The sequence below is a fragment of the Rhagoletis pomonella genome, unplaced genomic scaffold, assembly GCF_013731165.1.
Source record: "Rhagoletis pomonella isolate Grant_MI unplaced genomic scaffold, Rhpom_1.0 Rhpom_scaffold_00007, whole genome shotgun sequence".
NCBI classification, from domain to species: Eukaryota; Metazoa; Arthropoda; class Insecta; order Diptera; family Tephritidae; genus Rhagoletis; species Rhagoletis pomonella.
Window position 1 is genome coordinate 17,359,563 of NW_023458561.1, and position 27,422 is coordinate 17,386,984.

Below are 27,422 nucleotides of genomic sequence, written 5' to 3' on the forward strand. Positions count from 1 at the left end.
AAAAATGCAGCATTGAAGTTGATGTGTCGGTTTCAAGAATGCAAAAGTTGGCAACCGCGGTTTTGTACCTAACCAATCCATTTCGCATACAGTATATTTTGCTTTGCTGCCTTTGTGCTTAAGTGCACAATTAAGATACCTACCCCAAAATGTGCATCAGCGGCATTATTTCTAACATTCATAAGGAAACTACACCGATAGGTGCATTCAACATACTTGCACATTAGCGATACCTGCCTTAAAAATTTGAAAATATTATCAATTATCAAAGAAAGTATTAGGTTTACCTGCACTACCTACACTTGCTCTCATTTTACAAGCTTTCATTTATTTTGCTCATCTCGCAGAACAACGAAAACGGCTATCATTATTATTTATGTAGTTAAATAGATAATAAGATGCCATTCAGAAAAAATTTCGCTTCAAGTAATTTCTACGTGGTAAGTAAGTCGGATACCTTCCTCATTGAAGTAGTAAAGAAAATTCGCTTAATTGATTTTTGCTAACCGAGCACAAGTTCTTCGTGCAAAGAAGGATAGGCAGCTAAGCAAAATATACTGTATGCATTCAAACCCACAATCGTAAAGTGTGGTCTGTGAAAAACTTATTATTTATATATTTAGTAAAATAACATATTTCTAAAATCTGGCTTACATGCTTAAAACAAACATATTTTAAATACTTAGCCAGATTAAAAGAAATTTGCTAAATAATCAAATTTTTGTCACGACACAATGCCATTTCCCATATAAAACGAATGTGCATACCCGGGTATGCTGTTGTCGTACTTATGTATATATTTTTTGCTGTTGACATAAAGGCATTTTCGTTCGATGGTTGGAATAACAGTTATTCAACAAGAGAAAACACGTATGGCGAACTTCATAAAAGAGTGGTTAAATACCCCCATTCAGTGGTTTTACGTGAGCCAAATGCCACATTGGCTAGATATTTCAAATTGTATGCAGAAGGCAAGCATAGTGTTTTAAATAAAATTTTAAAGATAAGGAACTTACACTTGATAATTTGATTGCCATATGCTGATACGGAGAACCCCGCAATACCGGCAAAATATATTACGCCGACCATTGCATTAGTATTGTATATTTGCTCCATTTCTATGAACTACCATTTTGGCATTTACTTCAAGCATTGGATAAGTAAGGCTTAACCGATCCACTATCATCGAGGGGATATTTTATTTGAGACATTTTTTAATTTGTTGCAGATGCACAGGCACCTGTTCATCTCATTTAGCCAACAAAAAACCAGGGCCAATTCACATTGGCAAACAACGGATAGCATACTGTTGCGATTATATGTGGCAAGTAATTCAAGGTGCGAAATTTTAAAACAATTGGCTGTTTATATCATAAAAGTTAACGTTCAAAATATGGGCATTTTCACTTGAAATTTTATAGCTCCGTCGCTTATGGGGTTGTACTGTTATCGAAATTCAGCCGTTTTAAAAAATTGTACATAAAAACTTACGAGACATTATAAACGCTAAGGATCGGGGTGGAGTTATGGCGGCAACATTAGAAAGTAGATCCCAATTACCTCGCACTGAAATTAGACAAGACAGTAAAAAATTTATTTTTACATGGTAAATATGGAAAATCAATTAAAGAGCTTATAAACAAAAAACTATTTATAATAAAAGGTGAACAAATTGTAAAACGAAAAAAAAAATACAACAAGTAAACTTTTTCTTTACAAATGTCCAGGCTACGACATTTTCTCTTGGAAGTATATGGGAAAATCTTTTGAGATGGGGATTTTTCAATAAAATTTTTTTTTATCGATACCGTAGCCCATTTTTCCCCCATAAATTTTCACTACATTAATTACAGTATAACCCTTGTTAATTTTTATTTTTTGACTGCTACTCTATTTAAACCATATCTTAAAAATTGTTTCCTACTAGCCCGGTCAAGTTAAATTTTCAAGGTTGCAGTAACTCACATAAAGTAGTGTTGGAAAACTATCAATAGTGTATACACTCGATTGTTTCGATAGTGATAGTGCAAAATATTCGATACTATCGAAAGGTTTCTTACATATGGTGAGATATAACACTAATGCCCGGTTTCACCAATCGATTTTAAAATGTATCAAACTTAAAATTTAAAATAACACAATTTCCTAAAAAATTTAAAATTGATTGGTAAAACACGGCATAACATTTTGAAACAGGCAAATTTGATTAAATTTTTTATGGTTCAGGAAAAATTTGGCAAGTGATTTGATCGTTTATTCTTTTACTATATAAGATATAAACAGCCAGGAAGAAATTTTATTCTTTAATAACTCGTTTCGTAACTACAAAACCCATAAAGTTAATCTGTATAAACAAAAATATCTTGTGTGAAACAAAATGAGATCATGTATTTGAATAACATATTTTATAACGAAACCCATGAAGAACATGTTTACAAACAAAGAAGTTCACACCATACATATGTACATATGTTGCATGTGCATATCTTATAGTCCAATTCCAACAATGTGAACACCATACTACTATCGATAGTGTTTAGAAAAATTCTATAATGGCGGGAAATTGAAACCATCGATATCATCGATCGTCCCATCGACATTTCTCCATCACTACTTTATGCAGTGAAAGCTTAACTGAGAGGGTCGAGGGTTGGGGGGTTCTAGATGAACCTCCTTCTCTCATCATCTCTATATTGAAATAGTATTGAATTTCTCTCCAACTAGCCCAACACTACGCAAAACTTAAAAAACACAGATTGGAGCTACTATAAACAGAAGATAAGCTTTCTCGCTTAGCCCTCATAGAACCTGAATGTTCCAAGAATTTAGAGAACATGGTCTACGCATTTACCTCGATCTGCTCAGATGCCCTATGTCAGTCGTGCCCTGACCCCAAACCGTGGAGCAAACGTAAACCCACTGGTGGTCGCGGGAGTTACACTCTCATCGCAAATCTTGCAGGAAGCAATTCAATAAGGCCAAAAGGCTCAGCTGTGAGCGTGATTGGCAGGAGTACAAACGCTTACTCCGGGCCTATAAAAAAAAGCTATGAGGGAAACAAAGATATCTTCGTGGAGAATTTTCTGTGGTTGCATCGATGGTGTTTCCGAAGCTGCCAGGCTACGGAAGATTCTCTCCAGATCTCCTGACCCGATAGGCCCTTATAAAAACACGATGGATCCTGGACCTCCACGAGAAAGGAAATCCTTGAGCTACTCCTAGATACCCACTTTCCTGGGAACATAGCTGTAGGGGAAAACTCCCCTTCTATAACTTCTTCCTACGCCGTGAACATACCCATCTCGGAGGATGAACCATATAAAACTGCAGGACCAAGCGGTATAATAAGTGCTCAACTAATTAAGGCACTGGATGTGTCTGCGAAATGGCATTTAAGTATTTTAAAGGCCTGTTTCAAGTTTAATCACACACCGTTGGCACGGAGAAATGTTACGGTCGTATTTATCCCAAAAGCCGGAAAGGCCTCACGTACTAACCCGAAGGACCTCAGGCCCATCAGCCTTTCCTCCTTGGCGCTTAAGACACTCGAAAGGATTGTTAGCAGCTTCCTTTCTGACACCATTAACAGTCGCCTACTGTCTATTAACCAGGGCCGAAGAAAATAAGCATTAAAAAATCCATGTTAAGCGCGTAGAGAAGCACTAAAAGATTACTAAATATGGTTGCAAATATGCTCACAAAAAAAATAAAGGACAGTTTAATGTTTTGTTTTTTATTCAGTTATTTCAAGGATTGAAATATTGTAATGGACAGACTAGTGTTGCTTAATATTCTCAAATAATGAAGATCTGTGTTGGTCGTTAACATTTTTTTAAATATTCGTTTTTCACCATTTGAGAAAAGTTAAAACAACAGCCGTGGGTCCGCCTCTGACTGACACGCCCAAACGCCGGTATCTTAAATAATCTAAGTCATTGAATTTAAATTTTTGACACACGTAAATATATCTGTCTCAAAAAAAATTTTATTTGATTGTTGAAAAAGTTGTGACCGCAGGAGATCGGGCTATTCCGCACTTTGAAGATAATAGCAAAAACAGCGTACTTCAAGAATTAAAATAGGAAGTAACATAACGATAAAATAATAACAGTGCTCATTAGGGTTGCCAACATTTTCTAAGATATTTATAGTACTTTTTCAAAAAAGTTCAAAAAATATAGTACACTTCAAATATAAATAGTATTTTATTTAAAAGAAAAAGTAAAAACTATTTTTAAGTGATGGAACATTTCTTCCTGTGAATGCCAAAGTTGTTGGAGTAGAGGGTAAAAAATGAAACAATTTTAAGTAAATTTGTTAATTCTTTCTCAGTTATGTAACATTTTTTGATTATAAACTCACAATGACATTTTACATATATAATATTTCATTTAACATTGTTATTTCAGAATAAAGGTCATCCATTGTAAAACAATACTATATATTATAGTATGGTTGGCAACCCTAGTGCGGCAAATGCAAGTTTAAAGTTGCTATAGTTTTAATGGAAGGTGTTGCTCATTTTCTCCATACAAAAAATAATTATCGAATATACTTTGTGTGGAAGAATTTGCGTGAAAAAAACTACCAAAAATCAACGCGGTTTTCTGGCGACTTCAAAGTTGCACATTGTTATACTAAATTTGAGTGGGCTATAATACTGTATACTTAGAATTTTTCTAAAAAATCTGAATAAAAAGTTGCAAATTAGTGTGCAAATTTAGTGAAATTTCCTGAGTTTTGCACAAAGCTTCGAGATTTTATTATTATGTTTTCTGGTGTAGGAATGAACAATATTTTTATAAAAAATATCGGAAATAAATTAGAATAAAAAACTTTGCATATATTGCGAAAAATGCGCTGTGCCAATACTTCTGTTCGGCACTGTATGATTCGTAAACTTTTTATACCCGAGCGCACTTGTGCACAAGGGTATATTAATTTTGTTCACATAACGGTTGTTTGTAACAGCCAAAACGAATCGAGATAGATATAGACAAATGTATACATAAATGATCAGGATGAAAAAAGAAATCGATTAAGCCATGTCTGTCTGTCCGTCCGTCTGTCCGTCTGTCCGTGTACACGATAACTCGAGCAAAAATTGAGATATCTCAACGAAATTTGGTATGTAGGTTTCCCTTAATCCAAGGTAGGTTGGTATTGAAAATGGGCGAAATCGGACTTTAACCACGCGCACTTCCCATATAACGGTAATTTCCAGAAATACGAAAACTGTGATATTTTATTAACTACTGAAGCTAATTCACTCAAAATTAATATTTACAATAATTTTTAGACGAAAAATAAGAATATTATAAATTTTTGGAAAATGAGCGTAGCCACGCCCACTTATGGTTACATATGTATATCTTGGTAACCGCTGCACCAATTTCTTCCAAACTTGGCACAGTTGTTGGCCTTGGTACAGCATAAAAAACCGCCGAAACTTTTTAAAATCGGACAATAACCACGCCCACATCCCATATAACGGTAATTTAGAGAAATACAAAATCTTCGATAAATCATTAAATATTGAAGCTAATTTATTCAAAATTGATGCTTGCAACAATTCTTTACCAAGAAATACGTTTATGGCAAAATTTTGGAAAATGGGTGTGGCACCGCCCACTTATGATCACATATAAGTATATCGGTAAATGTTCTACCAATTTGTACCAAACTCGGTATGGTTATTGTACTTGCCACGTGTAAGCAAAACGTTGAGAATTATTGAAATCGCACTAAAATAACGGCCGATTCTCATATAACGGTAAATTTAAGAAATGCTTGAAACTTCAACATTTCGAAATTGAAGGACGCTAATTTACTCAAAATTGATACATCTCGGCTTACCATCTAGCGGAAGGTTTCGGAAGGGTGATAAAACATATATTTAATACTTGCGCCGGGTATTTAATGTTCGGCTCCGCCCGAACTTAGACTTTCTTACTTGTTCATATTGCCTTTTTTTAATGTAATAGAAAAAAATGCAATAAGCGCTACGAGTCAATTTTCGCAGTCTACTTTTTTATTTGAATTTTTGAATTGAGTTTAAGATTATTTTTATTGTAATTGGTTCTTTTTTAAATTGTACAATATACATTATTTTAGCTTAAAGATATTTAAAATCTTTCAAATTGAGCTTAATGTGTGAATTAAGTTTTTTTCACTGATTGATACAAATCATGAAAATAAGTTAATAGAAAATTAATAATGAATGAAATCTTGCCTAATAAGTGGGAAATATTACGAATTTTACTATCACTGTATACGCATACCTTTATTTATTTATTGAAGTACCACGTTAAAAAGAAATGCATGTGTAAAACTTTGCGGAGCGCGCTGGTGCGACCGGAGAGCGCATCGAGTGACAAAATATTCGATATCTCGGAAACGGAGTAAAAGTACAAAAATGTCTTTACAGATTATTAAAGGGTAGCATTTTTGCCACATTTCTGCAGTAAACTTATTCCAAAGCATTCAAATTTGCATTTGTTTTAAAAAAGTTATTGCAAAATTGATTGTTTAAACAAATTATGCGTCCATTCCACATTTAAAAGATAGTACACACACTACTTAACTTGTATAAAAAATTTCATTGCATTATCTATTGTGGTTTAAAAGAAAATTATTTTTCTATTTGAGGGTGCTAAAAATTGGAATTTTAACGAAATATTCACATTGCGCCATAAGCATAACATATACTTTACAAATAATATTTCCTGAGTCCGTGATTTAGCGAATTTTTCGAGGACCACTTGACATGGCTTTACTCTTTATAAAAATCAAAAAAGACTCCTTCTTTTATTAACGATTTCTAAGTAAAAGGACCTGATCTTTCGATTGAGATGACTAAAAACAAATATAAAAATTACCATAATTGAGAAAAATTTCAAATATAGTTTTGTTTCGAATGCTCAACATGAAAACGCATAGCACCAAGGCATATTAAACAAGGTAGAAGTGATTTTGACATTTCTCTCTTTTGAACACCGACTATATGTCAAATGATGAATAACTTTTAACCCTTTTCAAGTTGGCATTTTCTAATTTTCATTAAAAATTCAATTGTGTGTTTTGAGATAGTTTTGAATTGTGTGAATTTTTTGTTTTTCGACCACATGGATTTATAGATACATACATATACAAAAATAAAAAGGAGCAGGAACTATGGTCGTTGCATTGTGTGGAAAGTGATGCGATACTTTAAGGCGCCTAGTTGCGAAGTTAGAAGACTTGGTTGCCTGAAGCCACGGAATTTCAGAACTGAGTAAGAGAATTTTCTTACAATATTATGCACACATAACCGCGTCAGGACCTAAATTTACACTGATATACATACGTATGTGGAAGAAAACATTAAATCGTTTTTTATAAGTGGGGATGTTTTTTAGAAGTAAATATTTAACTAAACGCGCAAAAATATTGGGCGAATAGAAACAAAAAAATGTTTAAAACAGTTTCAAAAAACATTTATTTCATTTAATGACGTGGTTTCCTTTATGAGGTATAATTTTCTGTCCATATGTATATGTGCATATAAAATGCGAATGCAGCTAAAAATTCGTTGCAGGTAATATTGGAGTAATCCTTAAAATTAGTATACGTACATACATACATATGTATGTATTTATGCTGATGCATTTCCATGGTGAAATTATAAGCAGGTGAAGTAATAAAAAAGCTTCCTCGCTTTATTTTCCTAACATGCGGCTATCTTGTAGAAATTTTTAAAGGCAAATTTTCAAATAAGATAGGGTCAAATCTTTCATCTCGCTCTTATTACTACACCTAATACCTAATTTCATCATGATGAGGTTCAATTGATGCTAATTTGTAGCCAACATAGCACTCGCACCTCATATGGTTAATTTGTTTGTTTACAGTTTTTTGACATTATAACTAGCTACAAGAGAGTTCAAGCTAGTTGTCACTTCTACCTTATTAAATATGCCTTGCACAGCACCATCGGATAACCCGTACTAAAAACTAGAGAAATCATATTTTTCGAGTTTTGTTTTTCATTTTTTGTCTAATTCCCAGCTAGTCGAAAAGAGGCTTGTTTTGCACCGCTCAGCGCGCTTGACGTGAATTGGCCCTTAGTTATGTCAAAATCCCTCTTCATATGAAATGCAGTTAATATATGTAAATAAAGATTTAATTTGAAAAAAAAATCATAAAAAAATTTTGTGTGATAAGGTGTACTTACACGATATGTATTTGCATGTGTACATGCTACTTTTTACATATGGATATGCCAACATATCGTGTAAAGGCAAATTAGATTTGTTTCTGTACAAAGCAGATGTACGTACATAAGAAATATAATTGTTTCTATTTTCATCTGACACACATATAGAATCTTCTGAATTAAGTTTATTTCGTTTTCAAAGAACGTATTTTTAAAGTTAAAAAAAAAGTCCGCGAATTTGGCAGATATGCGCTATTCCATACATATGTATTGAAAAAGTCGCCTTTACAGATGAAAATACACATCGTGTAAGAACACCTAGCCGAACAATAAAACTTAAATATGCGTGATTTTTGAAATCATCATCTTGAGCGTCACATCTCTAAAGTCAATGCATTTTGCGGGCTTAATCTCGAATAAACCGGATTTTTTTATAGAACATACCGGTTTTTCTTTCATTTTATATACATCTTCACCACTCAATAAAAGTTTAGAGTTTTTTCGAAGATTTCAAGGCTTTTTCCAGTCTAAGGCAGAGGTTCCCAAACTTTTTTTTCTCGTAGACCCCTTTCAAAAATTTACTGGTTTCGGTGGACCCCCTGCTGATACATTTCTAAATATTCCCAAAGCTCGAAACAAAATTAAATATGAAAATTACATCTAACAATGTAAATTTGCATCGCGGGTGAATTCAAAAATCAAACATATACATTATCTTCACCATAGACTCATCATATGTTGGCTCACTCATGACTTTGCACGTGGAGTATATGAAAAATAGTTTATTCCGAGCTTTAAAGTGAGGCGAAAAATATTTATCCCATTTTTAAAACACAAAACTTAAAACATCATAACTGCTAAGCTTTATCCGCCAAACTTTTAATTCAGAAACTGACAATAAAGAAAAGAACGAGTTTAAAAAAATCGATGACAAATAACCAAGCGAGCAAGAAGCACAAAAAGTGTTCCATCGTCTCATCTTCTTCAAGGCAATATGGGTATGGTCATTTACGCCTATCACAGTCAGGTGTTTGTGTTAGTGAGAGCAAAAAATTAGATAGACCTTGTGAGATTGCAGGCAACATGAGTTTTGCCCACCTGCATCCCCTCGATGCCTCTAAGTTATTTCTGAGCGAAGTATTCACCCAGTTTCTGATGGTGGCTTCGATTGCCGAAGGTGGGAGTGCTGAAACTAATTGCGACCGAGGAATGCCTGATCTGAGCAAACTCTGGCCAAATGATCAGATGTCTCATAACCAGATACTCCAGGTTGACCTGGCACCCGGAGTAAAACAACCTCGTCATGTTCACCATCATATTTTAGTCGAGACTTGCATTTCCGAACTAGTTTGGAAGAACTTAAATAGAGGGCTGCTCAATGCCTTAAGTGCAGCTTGGTTATCACTGCAGTCACGTAAACTCCTTCCGCTCCACATATGTTCCACCATGTAGTCCATGGCTTTGAGTATTGCAATTACCTCAACCTGGAAGACCGAAACATATTCCCTTACAGAAAAGTGAAGCTTATCTCCATTAACCTCGAAAAATACCCCAGATCATGACCCAGAGTCAGTTTGATGATTCGACAATGTGTGAGTCCGGTCTCAGCGATGTAATCAAACCAGCATTTAGTCTCAGGGAACTCAACATTATATAATCTCTTCAACAAAGGTAATGGTGGCGTACTATCCTGTAGCATTGAAAAGACACAAGTTCTTAAATCTCTGTCGCCAGCAATTTTCGCCGCGCCCACTTATTGTCATACCAGCGTCCACGTATGAAAACACAAAGTGACGGTAAGTACAACACTGCGTCACACCACTCAAAAAAATTAAAGTTAAATAAAGAGGCTATGAAGCAACTATTTTGGTTCTTTACATCGAAACCAGATACATTTTCGTGTTCCCCCATTTACAACTCATGGACCCCACCTGGACCACTTTGGGAATCACTGGTCTAAGGGAAACCCCTAAATATGCATTTTAAAAATTATATCCAAGGTTATTTGGGTATAAAAAGTATATCATATTTGATTTCTGTAAAAGAAGGTTTGGTGCTTAAATGTTTTCTAATTGATGGTTGCCGGGATGCAACCGCTGTTTGTAAAAACTTTTTTCCATGTTTCTGGGAGAAGAAATTGAACCATGAGCACTACCCAAATCCGAAAAAGTCAGAATAATAGATTATTTAAAAGAGTTAAAATCAGATCAATCGTGAATTTTCCATTGATTTTTATTTGGATCACAAATTTGAATTTATTTCGCTTTCTTCTTTTCTAAATAACGGCTATCTGTACTCTTTATTTTTGGTCATGACTTCATACCAACATAACCATTTTCAATGTATGAAAACTTTTTTTTTTTTTCAAAATCATGAACCGGTTTCTTTATTTATATTTTTCGAATAACTCGAAACCCGGTTTTGGAAAAAAGGCGCATAAACGAACACCCTAGTATGCATGTATGCACGTTCTACATGTCAAGCAACACCATAGCGCGCTAAATATGTACAGCGTTTGTATAAGGTCAGAGGATATTTTTGGGTACTGACGGCTGTGACGAAGTAGGCGTAGAGAATAAAGTGCTGGTATTTCGATGACGGCGGGTATAGAGTGCAGATGCGGCGAGGTAGCAGCTGGAGCCAGCACAAGTGGCATGAACTGAAAACCCATTGAGGCAAAACAGCTGGGTATTAGTCACAATTATAGTTGGGCACTTTAGTTCTGTTGAGTGAACCGTTCAGTTTTAGTTCGCTCCCCTTAGTGAACTAGTTCATTAGTTCATTCAGTTTATTTAGTTCAATTGACGAATTATCATACATATTACATACAACACAAAAACTTTGGTAGTTTTAATTTACAGAATACATTTACAAACATATGCGCAGAGATGCAATTTTTATTTCGCGCATTGCGCGACCTTCTGTGTATAGATCTTGATTATTATACGCTAAAGCTTCATTCGGAGACACCAGGGTTGAGTTGTGCAGTGGTAAATCTTAAATCACCACTTGTCGAAATACCTTAAGAGACAGTTTCATGAAACCAATTTAATGAAATTTTTTTTTTTATTGAATTTAATTTTTCACTTAAATTGTTTTCGCGAAACTGCCTCTTGGGGTATTTCAGCTCAATCTATGTATGTATGTTGCATTTCTGTTAAACAAGGATACGCATCCATTTTGAAATTGCCATCAACTATAAGATAAAGGTTCTAGCATACATTCTCCATTGATCCGGATCATTGTTGCCACCAGGGTAATTCTCATGGCCATAACACTTTCGTTAAGTTATTTAAAGCGGCAAACAACCACCAAACCATAGTCTTAGGGCCGGTTGTTCAATGTATGATTAGCACAAATCGGAGGTAGAAGCTCCGGTTAAATACAACTACTGCTTTATCGATCACATGTTATATGCATGATGTCGAAATCGTCGATAATGGTGTACTGGTGATAACCAGACAATGAACAACCGGCGCTAAGTCGATGAATGTGCCAGTACAAATCGTAAATGTGGATTGTTGGAGAAAATGTTGGACCAAAATGTTTAAATCAAATATCAAACTTTGGGCGGGACGAAGCTCGCCGGGTCTACTAGTATACATATAAGATAAAAATGTATTTGAAATTATTTAAAGGTAATTTTTATATATGTATTTTTATATTTACAGAATAAAAAGTATGTTTGAAAAAAATATGTGTATGGGGTTTTTGAAAAGTCCGATTTTTTTCGTTGTAAGTATTGTTCAAACCAAGCGTTAATAAGTAAATAAATATAAAAGTTTAATATCTTTATACCTTTACCAGATATATAGCATAAATGATGGAAAACACTAAATGGGAGCGAAAAATTTTCGAAATCTGCCACTGCGTACCTAACAATTTTAACATTTTCATCAGTACAACTCAACTGCAGCTGTCATGTCACCCCCGGCTCTCTCAACCCAAATCTGTGTTGTGCCCCTCTCTGCCTATCATTCAATCAGCCAGACCGTCTGTAATTCCCACTTGTCGGAGTCCTAGGTGCTTTTTAAGCAGTTTAAGAATGCAGGTGTTCCTTTTCTATCAGCAACGGGAATAAAAACAAAAAGAGACGTATTATAGCAAAGAAGAATAATGAATGGCGAAAACGAATAGAAAATCAGCGGAAAATGTTTTTCTCTCAGTTGTTCATTACCCATTCGCCACTCACCATTGCTCAAATATGTACCACCTAACTGCCTCCTCTCATCAATCAGTCTGTCAGCGCAACAGCTGTTACTGGCTGGTACTCGTATGTAGTAGACGTTTACGCTGACAGCCTTTGCGGCGGCGGCGTGGTCAACTTCAAAAATAATCGGCGGCGGCGGCGACGCCGGTCCGTCTGGAAACGCCGGCGCTACTGCCCATAAGGTAGATTCCAAAGAGCCATGAGGCTTCCAATCTTATCATGTCATCAGATTATAATTCTAGTTAATTCATTCATTGAATTAGTTTTAAATTTAAACTACGTTACTTCCTACTTGAATTCAAATGTTGAGTGACTGCTGCTGATGGATGGGCGAACAGAAGAAAGTCTATATAGTATATACATTAGGTTTCCCATCCAAAATGCTTTTTTTGAAAATTTCAAGACCCTACTCCCTAATTTTATTCGTTTTTATGAGAAATAGTATTGCCTATTTTTATAGATTTTTTAAAGGCCATTGAGAGGTCGCGACCTGTCGACTTAGGTCAGAAAATATGATTTTCTAGATTCATAAGTTTTTGAATGACTATTTTTGCTTGAATTTCAAAGAATTTTTTAAACTTTGACCATCGATAATTTCCACAATTTGAAAATATGTATTACTAACGTACAAAAAGACGATTTTCGATGGGCACCTTAATATATGTACATACATCTCTATGTACTCTACAAAGCCATATGTACTATTTCAATTTAAAAAATAAAAAACTTTAAAGGTTAAGTTATTGGGGTAATTTATGTCGCTATCAATAAATTTTTGCAATAAGCTTATCAACCGTTATGTTATATTGAAAATAAGGTTGGCCTACTTTTTTCCAAAAGTTTAACCCATCAAAAATGGTTAAAATTTACACTAATATATTAAGCGCCAAATTTTTCTAAGGAGAACAGAATGTAATGCAAAATAATAGTAATTTTTACCAAAAATGGGGACTTAAAAAAAAGAAAATATTGCGATGCGCGGGAGCAAAACCTTCCTAGGGTTTGGCCACCACTTAGGAATATGTACTAACGTAATTTTCACACAGCCACCTAGTTCTTGAATACGTCTGTGGGACCCCAGAATAAAGTAGCTTACGAATGTAAAAATTGGCAAAAAAGTGTTTGCTTTTTAAAATATTTAAAAGAGCAGACAGGAAAATCAACAAGTATTTGCTTTATCTTCAATAATTGAGGAGTAAGATGCAATAAGGCCGCTTCTGTTAAAACAGCTTTCTGAGATATTGGCGTTCAAGTTTTTGATGTGTTATAACTTTCTTGTTGTTGTAGTATATAAAAAAGTAGTATTGTTGTAGTATTGAAAAAAATTGTCTACTGCGGAAAAAATGTGTTACCTATGTTTTTTCTGAGTTACGCTTTTTTGGAAATGTTCAGTGGCCCAAATTATGCAAAAAAAACTCCTTTTAAAAATGTTATTTTCATTTCGTAAAATAGTGTTTTTATACGAGTAGTATTTAGTTCCTTCAAACGATGTATTTCAATGTGCATACAACATGAAACCTTTTTACAAAATTCCTTAGGCGCCTAACGCCGCCGCGCCGATATTTTCATAACTCGGCGGCGGCGCGTGTGAAACGACAAAAAACGGCGACGGCGGCGGCGTGGCTCGGCGGCGTATACCTCTAGCATGTAGTGCATAATGCATTACCCTACAAAAAATTTTACTAATCCGCGACGACTTTGGGATCAATAGCAAAGGAACATGCGACTAATACTACTGTTGATTTATTTATATTTAATGAATTGTTTGCTTTTGTTCGAGCACGTAATATGAGTCTAATTGTGTCCCTTTGTAAAAGTAAGCTTATAAATATCGGCAGCATAGATTCGAACTGGGGATCTCATATTTACCACATGCCAATGCCTCTGAGTTTGAGCATATTGGGTTTGCGGATTGCGCCACCTGAATTACTGATTACTGATTACTGGAGCCCTCAGTGTTGCTACTCATCAATGTCTTTTCATAAACCTACCTTTTCAACTGCAATTTTTCGTGCTATAATACTATTACTTATAGAGTAGGCTATTCATAAAGTCTGGGTAATGAAATAAAAATTTTTCTATTTTAAGTTCCATAAATATAAGGAGACTTTTATTGTTTAATTTATTTTTTGCACATAAACTTGTATCTTGAACTTCTTTTTCCAAAAAGTGAGGATGTCAAAATTTCAAAAGATATCGGATGTACGGTAATTTTCCAAAGAGATCTCCTAATAGATAAGTTCATGAAAATTATTCCAAACGAAAACTTAAAATTGATAAAAAAAATAATAACTAAATTTAACTAATTTATATTAGAGGTTTGAAGTTTATCCACTGTAAGTATGAAATCTTCAGCTATGTGTTTCCATTGTCACTTTTTCGTAGCCATATCAACAGCCTGACAATTAAGAAGATTGTGACGTTTCATGCTACCATACGAAATATCTTAAATCCTACAAATTTTATTATTAACCTTTTGTTTGTTAAAAACATTTTCTTCTTAGATTCGAAACTTAATCCAAAATTGCCTTTGTTTTTGACTAAGAGATGCTCAATAAGCTCAGAATTGTAGTTCTCATTTGCATACATAACAATAAATTATTAATTTTTGTTTCACACCAACTCCAATATTGAATAGTAAAATATAGTTTAATCTTACCCAAATAAACAACGATTTAGTTCAATGGTCAACCACATATAGAGTATAGGGTGGTAATGTGTTAACGTTTTAAAGTTTTTAAACGTAAAATGACGGCTAATACCTTTTTAAGCGTTTTGTAATTTAACCAAAACTCATTAGCATCCACTCCAGCAAGGAATTATTTACTTTTCAACATGCATTAGCAGAGTGCACTTCTATTTTGTTAACAATTTGGTTGTCAACACACTACATCGGATCTTTTGACACATTTACCAGAATTTACCACCAGGTAGCTTCTGACAAAGAGACGACCTTACTTACTCTCTTATTTGTCCTCTCAGTTGCCAGAAAACCAAGTACGATTTCCGGTAAAATCTGGAAATTCTGCTAAAAAATGTTAATTTCGGACTCATGCGGGTTTACAACTAAATAATATTGGGAATACTTTTGAGGCGTTTGAAGAGGGTTGCGACCTGTTTGAAACTAAATTTATTTATAATAATCATATTTTGGCCTTGACACTTTTGCTAAGTTTTGGCCGAGCTTCTCCTCCGATTTGTAGCGTGCGCCTTTGCTGTCACACAAATGGGAGGGACCTACAAACTTACGCCGACGCCGAACGGCGATACAATTTTTATGATGAGCTATTTTTTATTAAAGACACTAAGATTTTTAAAATATTTTCACTAAAATTTTATCAACCTAAATGTAAAGCTTATGCGAAGTAGTTATCTAATCTAATGTAAATTTTAAACATTTTCAAGATAAAACATGAATTATATTTAAAACGTAAATGTTAATACAACTGTTTTATATATAACCCAAACATATGATATAAAATCCCCTCTACCAAAAAACTTAAATTGGGTAACGCCGGTTTGAATTTTTACAATTGAGCAATTGTCAAATATGTTCCTTTTTATCAAAAAGTTATTTACCAGGGTGGCTTTGAACTAATGATTGGTACTGAGTTAAAGAATGCACACACATAAAAGATTGCAGCCTTTTCAATACTCATTCAGTGTTAAACCTTTTTTTGATTGGGCATTGGTTTTTTCAATCTTGCTATGAATATGTTGATGTGTGAATTCATAACTGCTTTGAGAGAATGGAAAATTCAAAAATTGTAAACCTCAATCCATGATAAAAGCATAGCAAGGTAGAACCGTTCTCTCAATTTGTCGGCCATGATTTTTTTTTTGAAGTTTGCCAACATTTTAAAATCATATAAAAGTGAAAATAAAAAATTGAAATTGTTCGAAATTGTTGTTGCTTGAGATTGAAAATGAAAATGTGTGTGTGAGTTTGTGAGTAAATTTAAAAATTAAATTGTTTGGAAACGTCAAGAATTTTAAAAGTGACTCTCAGCGGTTCTACCTTACTATATTTTTATCATGCCTCAATCCTAAGCGAAGAATAAGTAATGAAAACTGGATAGAAAAAAATTGTTGATTTAAAATTGAATATGATTTCACACTTACACAGCTCTGATATGTATATACACTAGAGTGGTTCAAAAAAGACCATTTTTGGAAATTCCCAAACGCTACCTCGAATTATTGTTATTTGGGATAAAAAAGAGACACGTATTTTTTTGTTTTGAAAAAAAAAAAACGTTTTTAGAGGTCGCGCTGGTCGTTTTTTCATTAAAAAGTAGATGCTGTCAATTTTTTTATTTTCGTGAAAAGTTAAAGTGCAGCTAAAAATAATTATTCTAGTATTATTGGAGATTATTTCCTAAATTACATGTTTGTATTGGACAATTAGAATGGGTCTGGCGCCCGAAAATATGCTTTCGAGAAGGGAATGCTATAATTAAAACGTTGATACTGGCCGTTTTACGCATTACAACGAGTTAAAACTGGACACCAGGCTGTTTTTTAGGTCGCTGATTACGAATCTGAAATCAACTTAATGCTTGCATCATTTTACCATCCCAGCGTACCACCAGTGATGAACTTGAACAAAACGTTCTTTTTAACTCGTCCGCAATCTTTTTGCGATAATCCTGTCTGCTTCTTAGAATTTTGGAAACACTGCATACTACATCTCAAATATCATGCTTTAAGGCCTTACAAGTGGCAGACATAATATAAACTGCATTCCTATTGCTCACTTTTGTTCTGTCTAAAGCACCACAAATATCGTCTGTCGTTATATTAATTTTTCGCTTTTTTTTGTTGCATATGAACACTATTTTCAAATAAAGCGTCATTATCACTGTCATTTCCGTTATTATTGCTGTCAAAATTTTCATTGCAAGGATGTTCCATCTTAATTTCTAAATCCGTTCGTTTTCCTTTTTTATCAATTTTGATGTTATGATTTTCACAATCACCTAATAATTTCTTATGGACTCTTTTATTTTGTCTCATTGAATTTAAAAGTGCTTTGACAGGCTCTGTTAGCTTATTTTGAATATCTTTATGCATAGAAATAATGTCAAAAAGATTATCCAGTTGATCAGTAATAGTATTGCGCTTTTGTTTAACGCATGGAGTTGTTTTGTTCTTGTCCTTTTGTAATTTAAGCCATAATTTATGTAATTTTTTTATGCTGACAATAGTGTTTCGTTCGTCTCTTCATGGGATGCTTTTGACTGTCCAAAAAGCCATTACTTTCCTGCTTCTTATACGAGCACTTTCTTGCAAAGTTAATTTTTCATGAAGATGTAAGTAAAAATATCTAGCTAATACATGCCGTCGAGATGGTAGTATACAACTATTTATTTCTTTGTTGTAGTCCCAATAAGCCAAATCTCTACAGTTTCGGATTTGCTTTTACCACTAGCCATTCGCATTTAATCTAAGAACGAGGTTAAACATATGGTAATAAAACATAAACAAGTTAATCAAAAATTCTCAAGGCAAAACAAAAACGTACCTTGTACTATTCTATTGAAAAAAGGGAAGCCTTTCAGCAAATCTTGGTTCCAGCTTGAGCACGATATTTATTTTGTGAACTTATTATTTCTATGTATATTTGTATTAATATACGGCTGAGAAATGTAAACCGTTTTAATGAAAGCGAATCCGTTCAGCTTGAATAATTGACTGGGAATGAAAAAAATTAGTCCGCATGTTTATAGGGAAATATCAGAAACTACTTATGTATGTGTAAATCACATTGCTACAGTAAAGATGCAGATCAGTATAAATTATACTGTATTTTTTGTATTAAAAACCGTTTTCAACTTTATTGAAATAAAAAAGTTTAAAATGATGTTCAATGATTTTTAATTTTTTTTTGTTTATTTCTTTCACAATACACAATATACATATACTACATACTTAAGTGTGCTAAATAACTAAATCTTATTAGATTTATAATAAGTGGCCTGAAAAATCCTAGTGTGAAGTGTGCTTGTTCAGTATCAACGGTATAATTTTAGTATTTTTTTTTTTAATTCTAAAGCCATATTGGATCCGCCATTTTTAATTTTAAAAAACTGATTTCAGATTCGTAATCAGCGACCCCAAAAACTCCTAAGTGCTGAGTTTCGAACAAATCGGATCATTTTTAAAAAATTTATCGCCATTTTGGATCCGCCATTTTAAATTTTGAAAAACTTACTTCAGATTCCTAATTAGTCACCTTAGAAACCTACTGGTAACGATTTCCAACCCATGACAATGCTTGAAACGTTCAGTATCAACGTTTTAATTTTAGTAATTTTTTCTTTTAATTTGATCGCCATATTGGATCCGCCATTTTGAGTTTAAAAAAATTGACTTCAGATTCGTAATCGGCGACCACAAAAACTCTCGAGTGCCGCGTTTCGAACAAATCCAACCATTTTTGAAAAAATGGACCGCCATTTTGGATCCGCAATTTTGAATTTCGAAAAACTGACTTCAGATTCCTAATTAGCAACCCCAGAAACCCCCTGGTAACAAGTTCCAACCCCTGACAATGCGTAAATCGTTCAGTATCAACGTTTTAATTTTAGTAATCTCTTTTCGAAAGCATATTTTCGGGCACCAGATCCATTCTAACTGCCCAATACAAACATGTAATTAAGGGAATGTTCCCCAATTATACCAAAGTAATACAATTAAAAATTACATTTTTAGCTGCATTTTAACATGTCACGAAAATAAAAAAATTGAGAACATCAGCGTTTTTATAAAAAACCGATCAGCGCGACCTCTAAAAAAACTTTTTTTTTTCAAAATAAAAAAATGCGCTTCTCTTCTTTTTTCACAAATAACAATAATTCGAGGTAGCGTTTATGAATTTCAAAAAAAATTTTTTTTTGATTCACTCTAATATACACATTAAGATTAAGGATTCTTCCTCAAATTAATTACTGCAAATTATAACCATATATGTGACCTGGTCTACGAAAATGGAGCTTACGTGCGAAAACTAGTTTTCTGTGAAAAAGCTGTTAAAAGTAAGCAACTCGTTTCGTCAGTTTCTCATTATCTCGTTAATTGTTATAATGTAATTGTAATTGTAATTGTATAATGTAATTGTATAATGTAATAAATTATATTTTGTCGTATTTTTACTCTTCTTTCTCTACATTTTGTAATTGTAATTGTATAATATAATTGTATAATGTAATAAATTATATTTTGTCGTATTTTTACTCTTCTTTCTCTACATTTTTAGTACACTTCTAAGCAAGTTAGGATTTTCAGCTTTTCACCACGTGAAAAAGCATCTCATCTTCCATCCGAATCAACCAAAAAGTGAAAATTGATTTTTTGACACCTAAGCCCCCTTTCCGTAGACCAGGTCACATATTATTACTAAATTGGCGAAAGTATAAATTTTATGCGATATTTCACATCGGTTTGGCGCACTGCGGTTGTAGTTATTGGACGTTATTTTCACCATATGCCTTTGCACTAATGCATTTGAGAACATACCCACACTTTGTTCTTTACCTCTCTGATGAAAGAGCAGGTAACAAAAAAAAGTTTTTTTCAGTTCACCAAGTTTGCTCAGTCTACTAAGAGACAGATGGCTAGACACATATCTTCGCCATCTTTAGGAAGTTTAGTCACCTGTTAGGCCGTGAATATTCTCCTTATCAAGCTTAATAATTGTAGGTTAAAATCTCCAAAAACGTAAATTTTGTATTACAACACAATAGCGATAGTACATACTATGTGCATTAGAGTGTGTCATGTAAAACGAATGTTTTTTCTTTCGGTCCCATATCGAAATTTCGTTGCGGGTTACAAAAAAATAATGTCGGCGAAATTTCAGCCTTCTGTCTTCATATTTCAGTTAGCGCTCGCAAAAATAAGAATTTTTTATGAACAAAATTTTATTCCGCAATTTTTTTTTATAAACAATTAAATGTAACAAATGAAAGAAAAACCTTAATGCAGTTTTGTACGGAATTGAATTCTCTACAAAGATAGTCATACATATATTTAAAAAAAAAAAAAACGTTGTGTTTTTTTAGAGCTAATAAAAGTGAAATTTTTTCTAAAATTTATATTTGGATTTACTTTTAGAAACTAATTTAATGCTTTTTGAGAAGCAAAACTTATATAGCTAAGAACTTTATGAAATTTTCTGATTTAGACTAGTTTTCATACTTTCATTGATCCCCATATCATATTTTAAAAGATAAACATTATTTTACGTAGAAGAACAATTAAGATGAAAAGATAAAATTTCTATTACTTTTAATTTTTAAGAGTTTGTTGGCTTAAAAGTTTCTTAAAACTCATCAATATACAAAGATGGTAATTTCAAATGCACATGTCACTACCATAGGTATACTCAGTGCTGGCGGTCTTTGATTATAAAATGTGAGGTTATATTGTGATTAATTACATTGTTCCGCGGTCGGCTGGGGAAATGATGAAACCCAGGTTTTCTGAAAGTCTGGATTGTATATGGGACGTTCCATTCCAAAACGGACGGGGTTCACATTTCATGTGTTTGATTTTTTTTTTTTAATTTTTAGGATTGATGCATAAATATGAGTAATAAATAAATATGAAATTTGAGCTTGATTAATTCATATTCAAAAACTTTATTGCACAAAAACAAAAACAAATGGATTTAATAGTTTTCCTAATATCTCCAGAACGAGGCGAGGAAAAAATTTGAAAAATATCACACATACACACATCAAAATTCTCTATGAAAAGAAATATTTTTAAAATTATTTTCATTATATTTTTAATTTTATTTCTGGCAACATTTTTAACATACACATTTTTGATAAAAAAAAATAGTTTTTGGAAATTTACAATGGTAGCTCTGAGTTTCGCGCAAAATTTAAATATAGTATTCTGGGGTGCACTCTACATTAATTTAAGTTATGAATTTTGTTTTACACCGAAGTCACAATGCAACATTACAAATTTACACATTTTTTTAGAATTTCTTTGGGTATGCAGTTTTGTAACTCATTAAATTTAGGTATAATAAAGTGCAAGTTTTAAGCGATTGCAAAACCCGCGTTCATTTTTTTTTAGTTTTCCCTGGAAACAGTTTTCGCGCATTTTCTTCCATAGGAAAAAAGTGCAAAAAGCCGTCATTTATTAAAAATCAACGCAATTTTTCAGTAGTTTAAAACTTGAACATACTAAAATTTAATGAGCTACAAAACTACATACTAAAAAAAATCGAAAAAAAAATTTAAAAATTTCTAAATTTGTAATGTACTCATATTACTCAACTCGGTGCAAGGCGTATCAACTACAGGTGATAGCGATAGAAGCCATGCTTCTTCTTATGAGCACGCTTCTGTCAAATCATCGCCCATTTTACTTTGTTTACATATCCGCGTATACATACTAGAGGGCTGCATGCATTCATTCAAAACGGCTTATGAATTATTCATTTACAAAACGAATGAATGATTTTGGCTTAAAATTTTTTTTTTAATTTGAGTGAATACCTGTTCTGATATATGTGTCGACATCATGATTCAATAATGAAAGGTTTTGTAAGAAAAACTTTTTCTCACTCTAATTTTATCAATGCCACTCCCACCCTACTCCTAAAAACAAATTTCTAAATTTCTTTGCAACCCGTGTATTTCAATGAAGCTCTGTAGATTACGATTCAAAATCATGTTTGCGCCTAATCATAAAAGCTTCATGAATCGAAGCGCCCAACATTGTAAGGCGCATGCAGTTTTGAAATCGTCATTTGATTACTTTTTTGTGTTGGAAATAAAATTTATTTGTCAATTCAATAGAAAATAATTAGAAATTAACGATTTCGTGCTAAAATTCGTGCAAATTACATTAAACCACAAGCGTTTATGCAATATTTCGGAGCGGAAATATTTGCGGAAGTGCGTGTTGCGAAAGAACGGCCAAAAAATGTGTTATGTGTAGAAAGTGTTTATTAGCTGGTGACTTATGCAGGGCGTGCAAGTGTGCAGAAGTCGAGTCGTCATGCATTCGTTTCGGTATGATGAAACGATTACTCTACTTTGATTAAGCGCGTAATGTGCCGAGTGCCTTACGGCACTTCTCATTTGACGATGTAGATCACGTTGCCTGTGTCAGTCGTTCAGTAGCTGCGTGTCCTTTTTATTCTTCCTGTGTCAGTGTTCAATATTCTGACGGCGACATAATCTCCCCAGATCACTAAAAGCCAAAACCGCGAAAGAAACGTAAGCTCCAAATGTTTTTATTTGCCGTTTTTTTATCAAAATTCCATACTTTTTCCATAAACAAATACCTTCTTCATATCCAAAAAAATAGCTCAAAGTGGACCATCCATTCTGAAGTTATGCGCCGTCTGACGTACGCAACTTTGGTATATACATATAAATATTTATTTTTAATAACAATATGGGGTTATATTCGATGTAAATAAGCTCGTTTAAATTAAATAATTAGATAACTATTATCCCCACCTTTTTGTGGAATTTAACTACCATTTTAGGAAGTGTGATTGAAAAATGAAGGTAGAAGGCTGAAATTTTGCCGACATTCTATTTTTTTAACCGACAACGAAATTTTGATATGGGGGTGAAAGAAAAAAAAAACATTCGTTTTATTTGACACAGTCTAATGTGAATGTATTTATTTTAAGTGCAATACGAGAATCGCCAGCTTCCTGTTCAATTGACAGCACATGTCGAAATGAACTGGTCTCCGACACTGAACAGAATGCCACTGCTGATGTACTCCATATGCTTTCACTACAGTAGTGCATGAGGTGGAAATTAAAAACATTTCGTTTCGAGCATCAAAGAGCGTAATTGCAATAAAGAAATATTGTGAATGTTGAAATCCAGTGTTTGCATTATGTGATTCACACATTTATTCTGCACTGCTTACAGACATCTTGTAACCAATAAACAAAATTCCTGGTAACTAGGGTTCCCAACATTTTCTAAGAAATTTATAGTACTTTTTCAAAAAAAATCTGAAAAAAATATAGTACACTTCAAATAAATATACTATTATATTTAAAAGAAAAAATTAAAACGCTTTTTAAGTGTAGGTACATCTTTTTTCTTTCTTATGGATTTCCTCTTTATATTTCTTTGAAAGTATCATATGATTTAATGCAATCAATATTTAAATTAATATAAATCTAAAGTTCATTTTTATTAGTGAGGTAGTCGCTTTGTTTCTCTCATCTCGACATTTGCCATTCATAATAGAAAAAACTCTTTATGTGAATGCCAAAGTTGCAGGTATAGAGAGCAGGAACGAAATAATTTTAAGTAAATTTGGTAATTCATTCTAAGTATTTTTGAAAATGTCGCAGTTTTTCATCTGTGGTTCTATTAATAAACTCAGTATGACCTTTTATTTAAAGAATATTTATTTTATTTTCTTGCAAATTGAAGAAATATAGTATTTTTGCATACTATATTTTTTTCAACAGTATATAGTACGCAGTCCGGAAAAATAGTACAATACTATATATTATAGTACGGTTGGCAGCCCTACTGGTAACATTTAAGCGCCTTTTGCGTTGCGTGCACTGATGTAATAGGTACATTTTGTTATCACCTGATAAGAAGGTAACAACGAAGAAATATGCAAATACATACATACAAACACATGTTTTTGATATACACTTAGAATCGAGCTTGTTAGCCGACTCATGCTTCCAAAATCCTTTTTTATTTATTGCGGAAAATAGCTTGCCTAGGGACACGATATCGAACCGAAAGTATCGTTATAGTACTTATATATTTAAATTATCGCAGTAAAAATATCGGCTACCCATTAATATCAGGAAAAAAAGACTTGATATTCCAAATATCGATCCCAAATTCAAAAGTTACCCCGAATATTGGTCTCGTTTTCAAATAAATAATGAAACTTTGCATATGTTGGGGTTAGTGTGTTAATTGACATCACCGAGGCCGCGGGTTGAAATCCCACCATATGCCAACCTAACGCCATTTTCCTTTATGCAAACAAATGTTGCGTTACATTGCCCTCTCCTTAGTATTTGTGCGAAGAGGGCAATGAAAAGGTAATTTGTGGTAGGAAAGAAAACACCATGCTAGCAGGAGGTTCTGCAATGCACTTCCGTTTTAATTTCAACCCCTTTCAATATCATTTCAAAGTTACTTTGGTTGAAGTTCACTGGAATTGAAAAGGAATATTTTTAGCTGACTTCTTTCTGGGTGCAGTAGATACACAATTGTGCTCTTTAAGGCGCAAAATATATCCATGTTGCGGAAGTTATGCCGGGACAAAAAATAAAAGTCATCTAATTTTAGGGTTGCTATATTTTTTTTTGCGTTAAATCAGTACCTTAGAGTTTTTCGTGCTATAAAAATCAGTACTTTTCAGTACACGTTTATTCAAAGCAAAATTTTGAAAGGTAAGTAACGGAAAATACTTTAAAACGCTGTTGTTTATCAATATTTTGGTACATATTTAAATTAAATGTAGTACATAAAAAATACAAATTTTATATAGTATCATTGTACGCAGGAACCAATAAATTACTTAATATTTATGACATATTTGAATAGCAATAATGATATCATTTCCAATTTCAGTGTTTAAATTGTCAAATAATTCTTTACATTTCATTTTAAGACTACTTTTAGTTTGAAGTTTACTTTCAAAAATTTTAATTAAACGAGGTGTGGTTGACAACTCAGTGTGGATCTCTTTTAGGGTAATATAAAGTTAAACAAGTAATTTTTAGCAAAAAAAAAAACCGACTTAAAAAAATATATATATATCTCTATATATTTCATGATTCAATGATCGGATCTAAACCAAATTAGTATGGGACCACCTCTAAGACACTACCTTTCCGTTGCAAAAAAAAATATTGAAATTGGTTTACGTGGTCCAAAGTTATTCGGTAACATACATAAAAAAAAATATATTCCGACGAACTGATAACCGCCTCCTTTTTTGGAAGTCGGTTAAAAATATGAACAAACGATTCAAAATACATTTTTTTCAATTTGACATTAAACGATGGTTCTCATTAATTAATTATTTATTTAGTCTACAGAAAAAAGTTTTCTTACAGACAAATGAGATTAAAGGACTAAGATTTTACGTACATATGTGTGATATATTACGGAGTAGACTAATTATACATATGTATTCGTTTGTAATAATAATAATAATATACAAGTAATTTTTAGCAAAAAAACCGACTTCAACTCTCATATAAAAAAAAAAAAATATATATATATATATCTCATGATCCACTGATCGGATTTTAACCAGATTAGTATGGGACCACCTCTGAGACACTACCTTTCCGATGCAAAAGAATTATCGAAATCGGTTGATCCAAAGTTATGCGGTAACATATCTACATAAACAAAAAAAATAAAAATATTCCGACGAACTGATAACCTCCTCCTTTTTTGGAAGTCGATTAAAAATATCAGGTTGGGTAGCTGGCTTAGTCTCCAGTCTACTTTTGTTTGCGGCGGTCGGAAAGACCTAGTTTCCGCTCCGCGCTGTGGACGAGCCGTTCGGCCATGCTCGTATTATCTTAAAGCATAAACAGATGGCAGCGGTAATCCGGAGCAACTCATGAATTAACTGCAGTTGATTCGGATTAAGTCCGAGTTAATCCGGGTCAACACTGTCGTCTGTTTAAGCTTTTACGCGGTCGCGAAAATATACGAAGCAGAGTAAAATTGTACTACGCAGTCATAGACATTTACTTCTTTTCTTTACCGGTTAAAGATGTAATTTATTTAGTTACAAAAAAGCGATTCCGATATGTCGAAGCAATCATATGGGGTATTCTCGAAGTTTTGCACGATGCACGGATTGCACGAAATGCAAAAATACTATTCCAAATTTCGAAGAGTACGAGAGCACCCCATTGCAAAGTGGTAGCATGCATGGGTAGCAAGCACCGAAATTATGTATCAAATACAATAACAAGAGACAGCACAAAAAAAAAGAGGGAGCGAAATGAGAGGAATGAGAGAAATATGTGGCAATTCCAACAATAAAACAACTAGCACAGGGTCGCATTTATCTTGCTATGCTATTTTGCAAAATATATACATGGGTTTCGACGTTGCATATTTTGCAGCGATAGGAAATGTTGTTTCCCATGTATTTTGTTGTTGTGTGTTTGCAAGCTATGCAATCCATACAATCCGTGCTACGTGCAATGGCTTTGCAAGATTTGGAGAATACCCCTATAATGTTTGTTAAAATCTTGGCATTAACACCGTTAAGCATCATGCATTTCAAAGTTTGATTTACAAATGCTCAACACAACCGTGGCGTATCACGACATCAGCTTACTGATTGAAAAAATGAATAAAATCAGTACGAGAGCTGAAATATCAGTACTGTACTGATAAAATCAGTACGTCTGACAACCGTATGTAACTTATTAGTGGTGAGTACAAGCCCGGTTCAACCCAACATCAAAACACAAAAAAGTGTTTTTCTAATAGCAGTCGCCCCTCGGCACAGTGCACGGACTTCGAAAACATTAATAATGGTCAATTTTACATAAACAAAAGGTAGAATTTGGTAGATTTTTTTAAAAGAAACAATATTAGATAGTTTTTACTTAAAAAGGATAAACAAGGCGAATTTGTCTAAGGTGGTCTTACCCGAGCAGCTGGATTTCGCCTAGGGTGTTCTTAAGTCAAAATGATGTCTTTGTTTTGATTCTTACCAGTGTGACCAGATTGTTTAAACGAATAGCGAAATTTCTGAAAATAGTGAATTGTGATTCACACACTTTTTTGGTGACAAAATCAAAGCTTTTTTAAAAGTATTTAATTGACTATGTAGTCGTTTCAAAAGTTCTTCGATTAGGGTGATTAAAAATTTTTGACAGTCTTTTAATATGCTTCTTAAGTCAAGTTTATCACGCAGCTCATTAGCCTCTTCTGTAAAATTATAGTGGAAAACTATGTTTTGTATATTTTTGCAATTGTAAAAATTTATCTGAATGGAAAGAAGCCA

General features: G+C 33.3%; 1 protein-coding gene across 8 annotated transcripts in view; it reads right to left on the bottom strand.

Annotated features, from left to right (window-relative positions):
• Positions 1-27,422, bottom strand: part of LOC118742387 (protein CBFA2T3) — a gene marked incomplete at its 3' end in the record, with an annotated part of 208,950 nt that overhangs the window by 63,721 nt on the left and 117,807 nt on the right. For 5 of the 8 annotated variants that reach the window (XM_036474427.1, XM_036474422.1, XM_036474425.1 and 2 more), the window contains 1 exon segment: positions 1,561-1,566. 8 annotated transcript variants of the gene reach the window in all.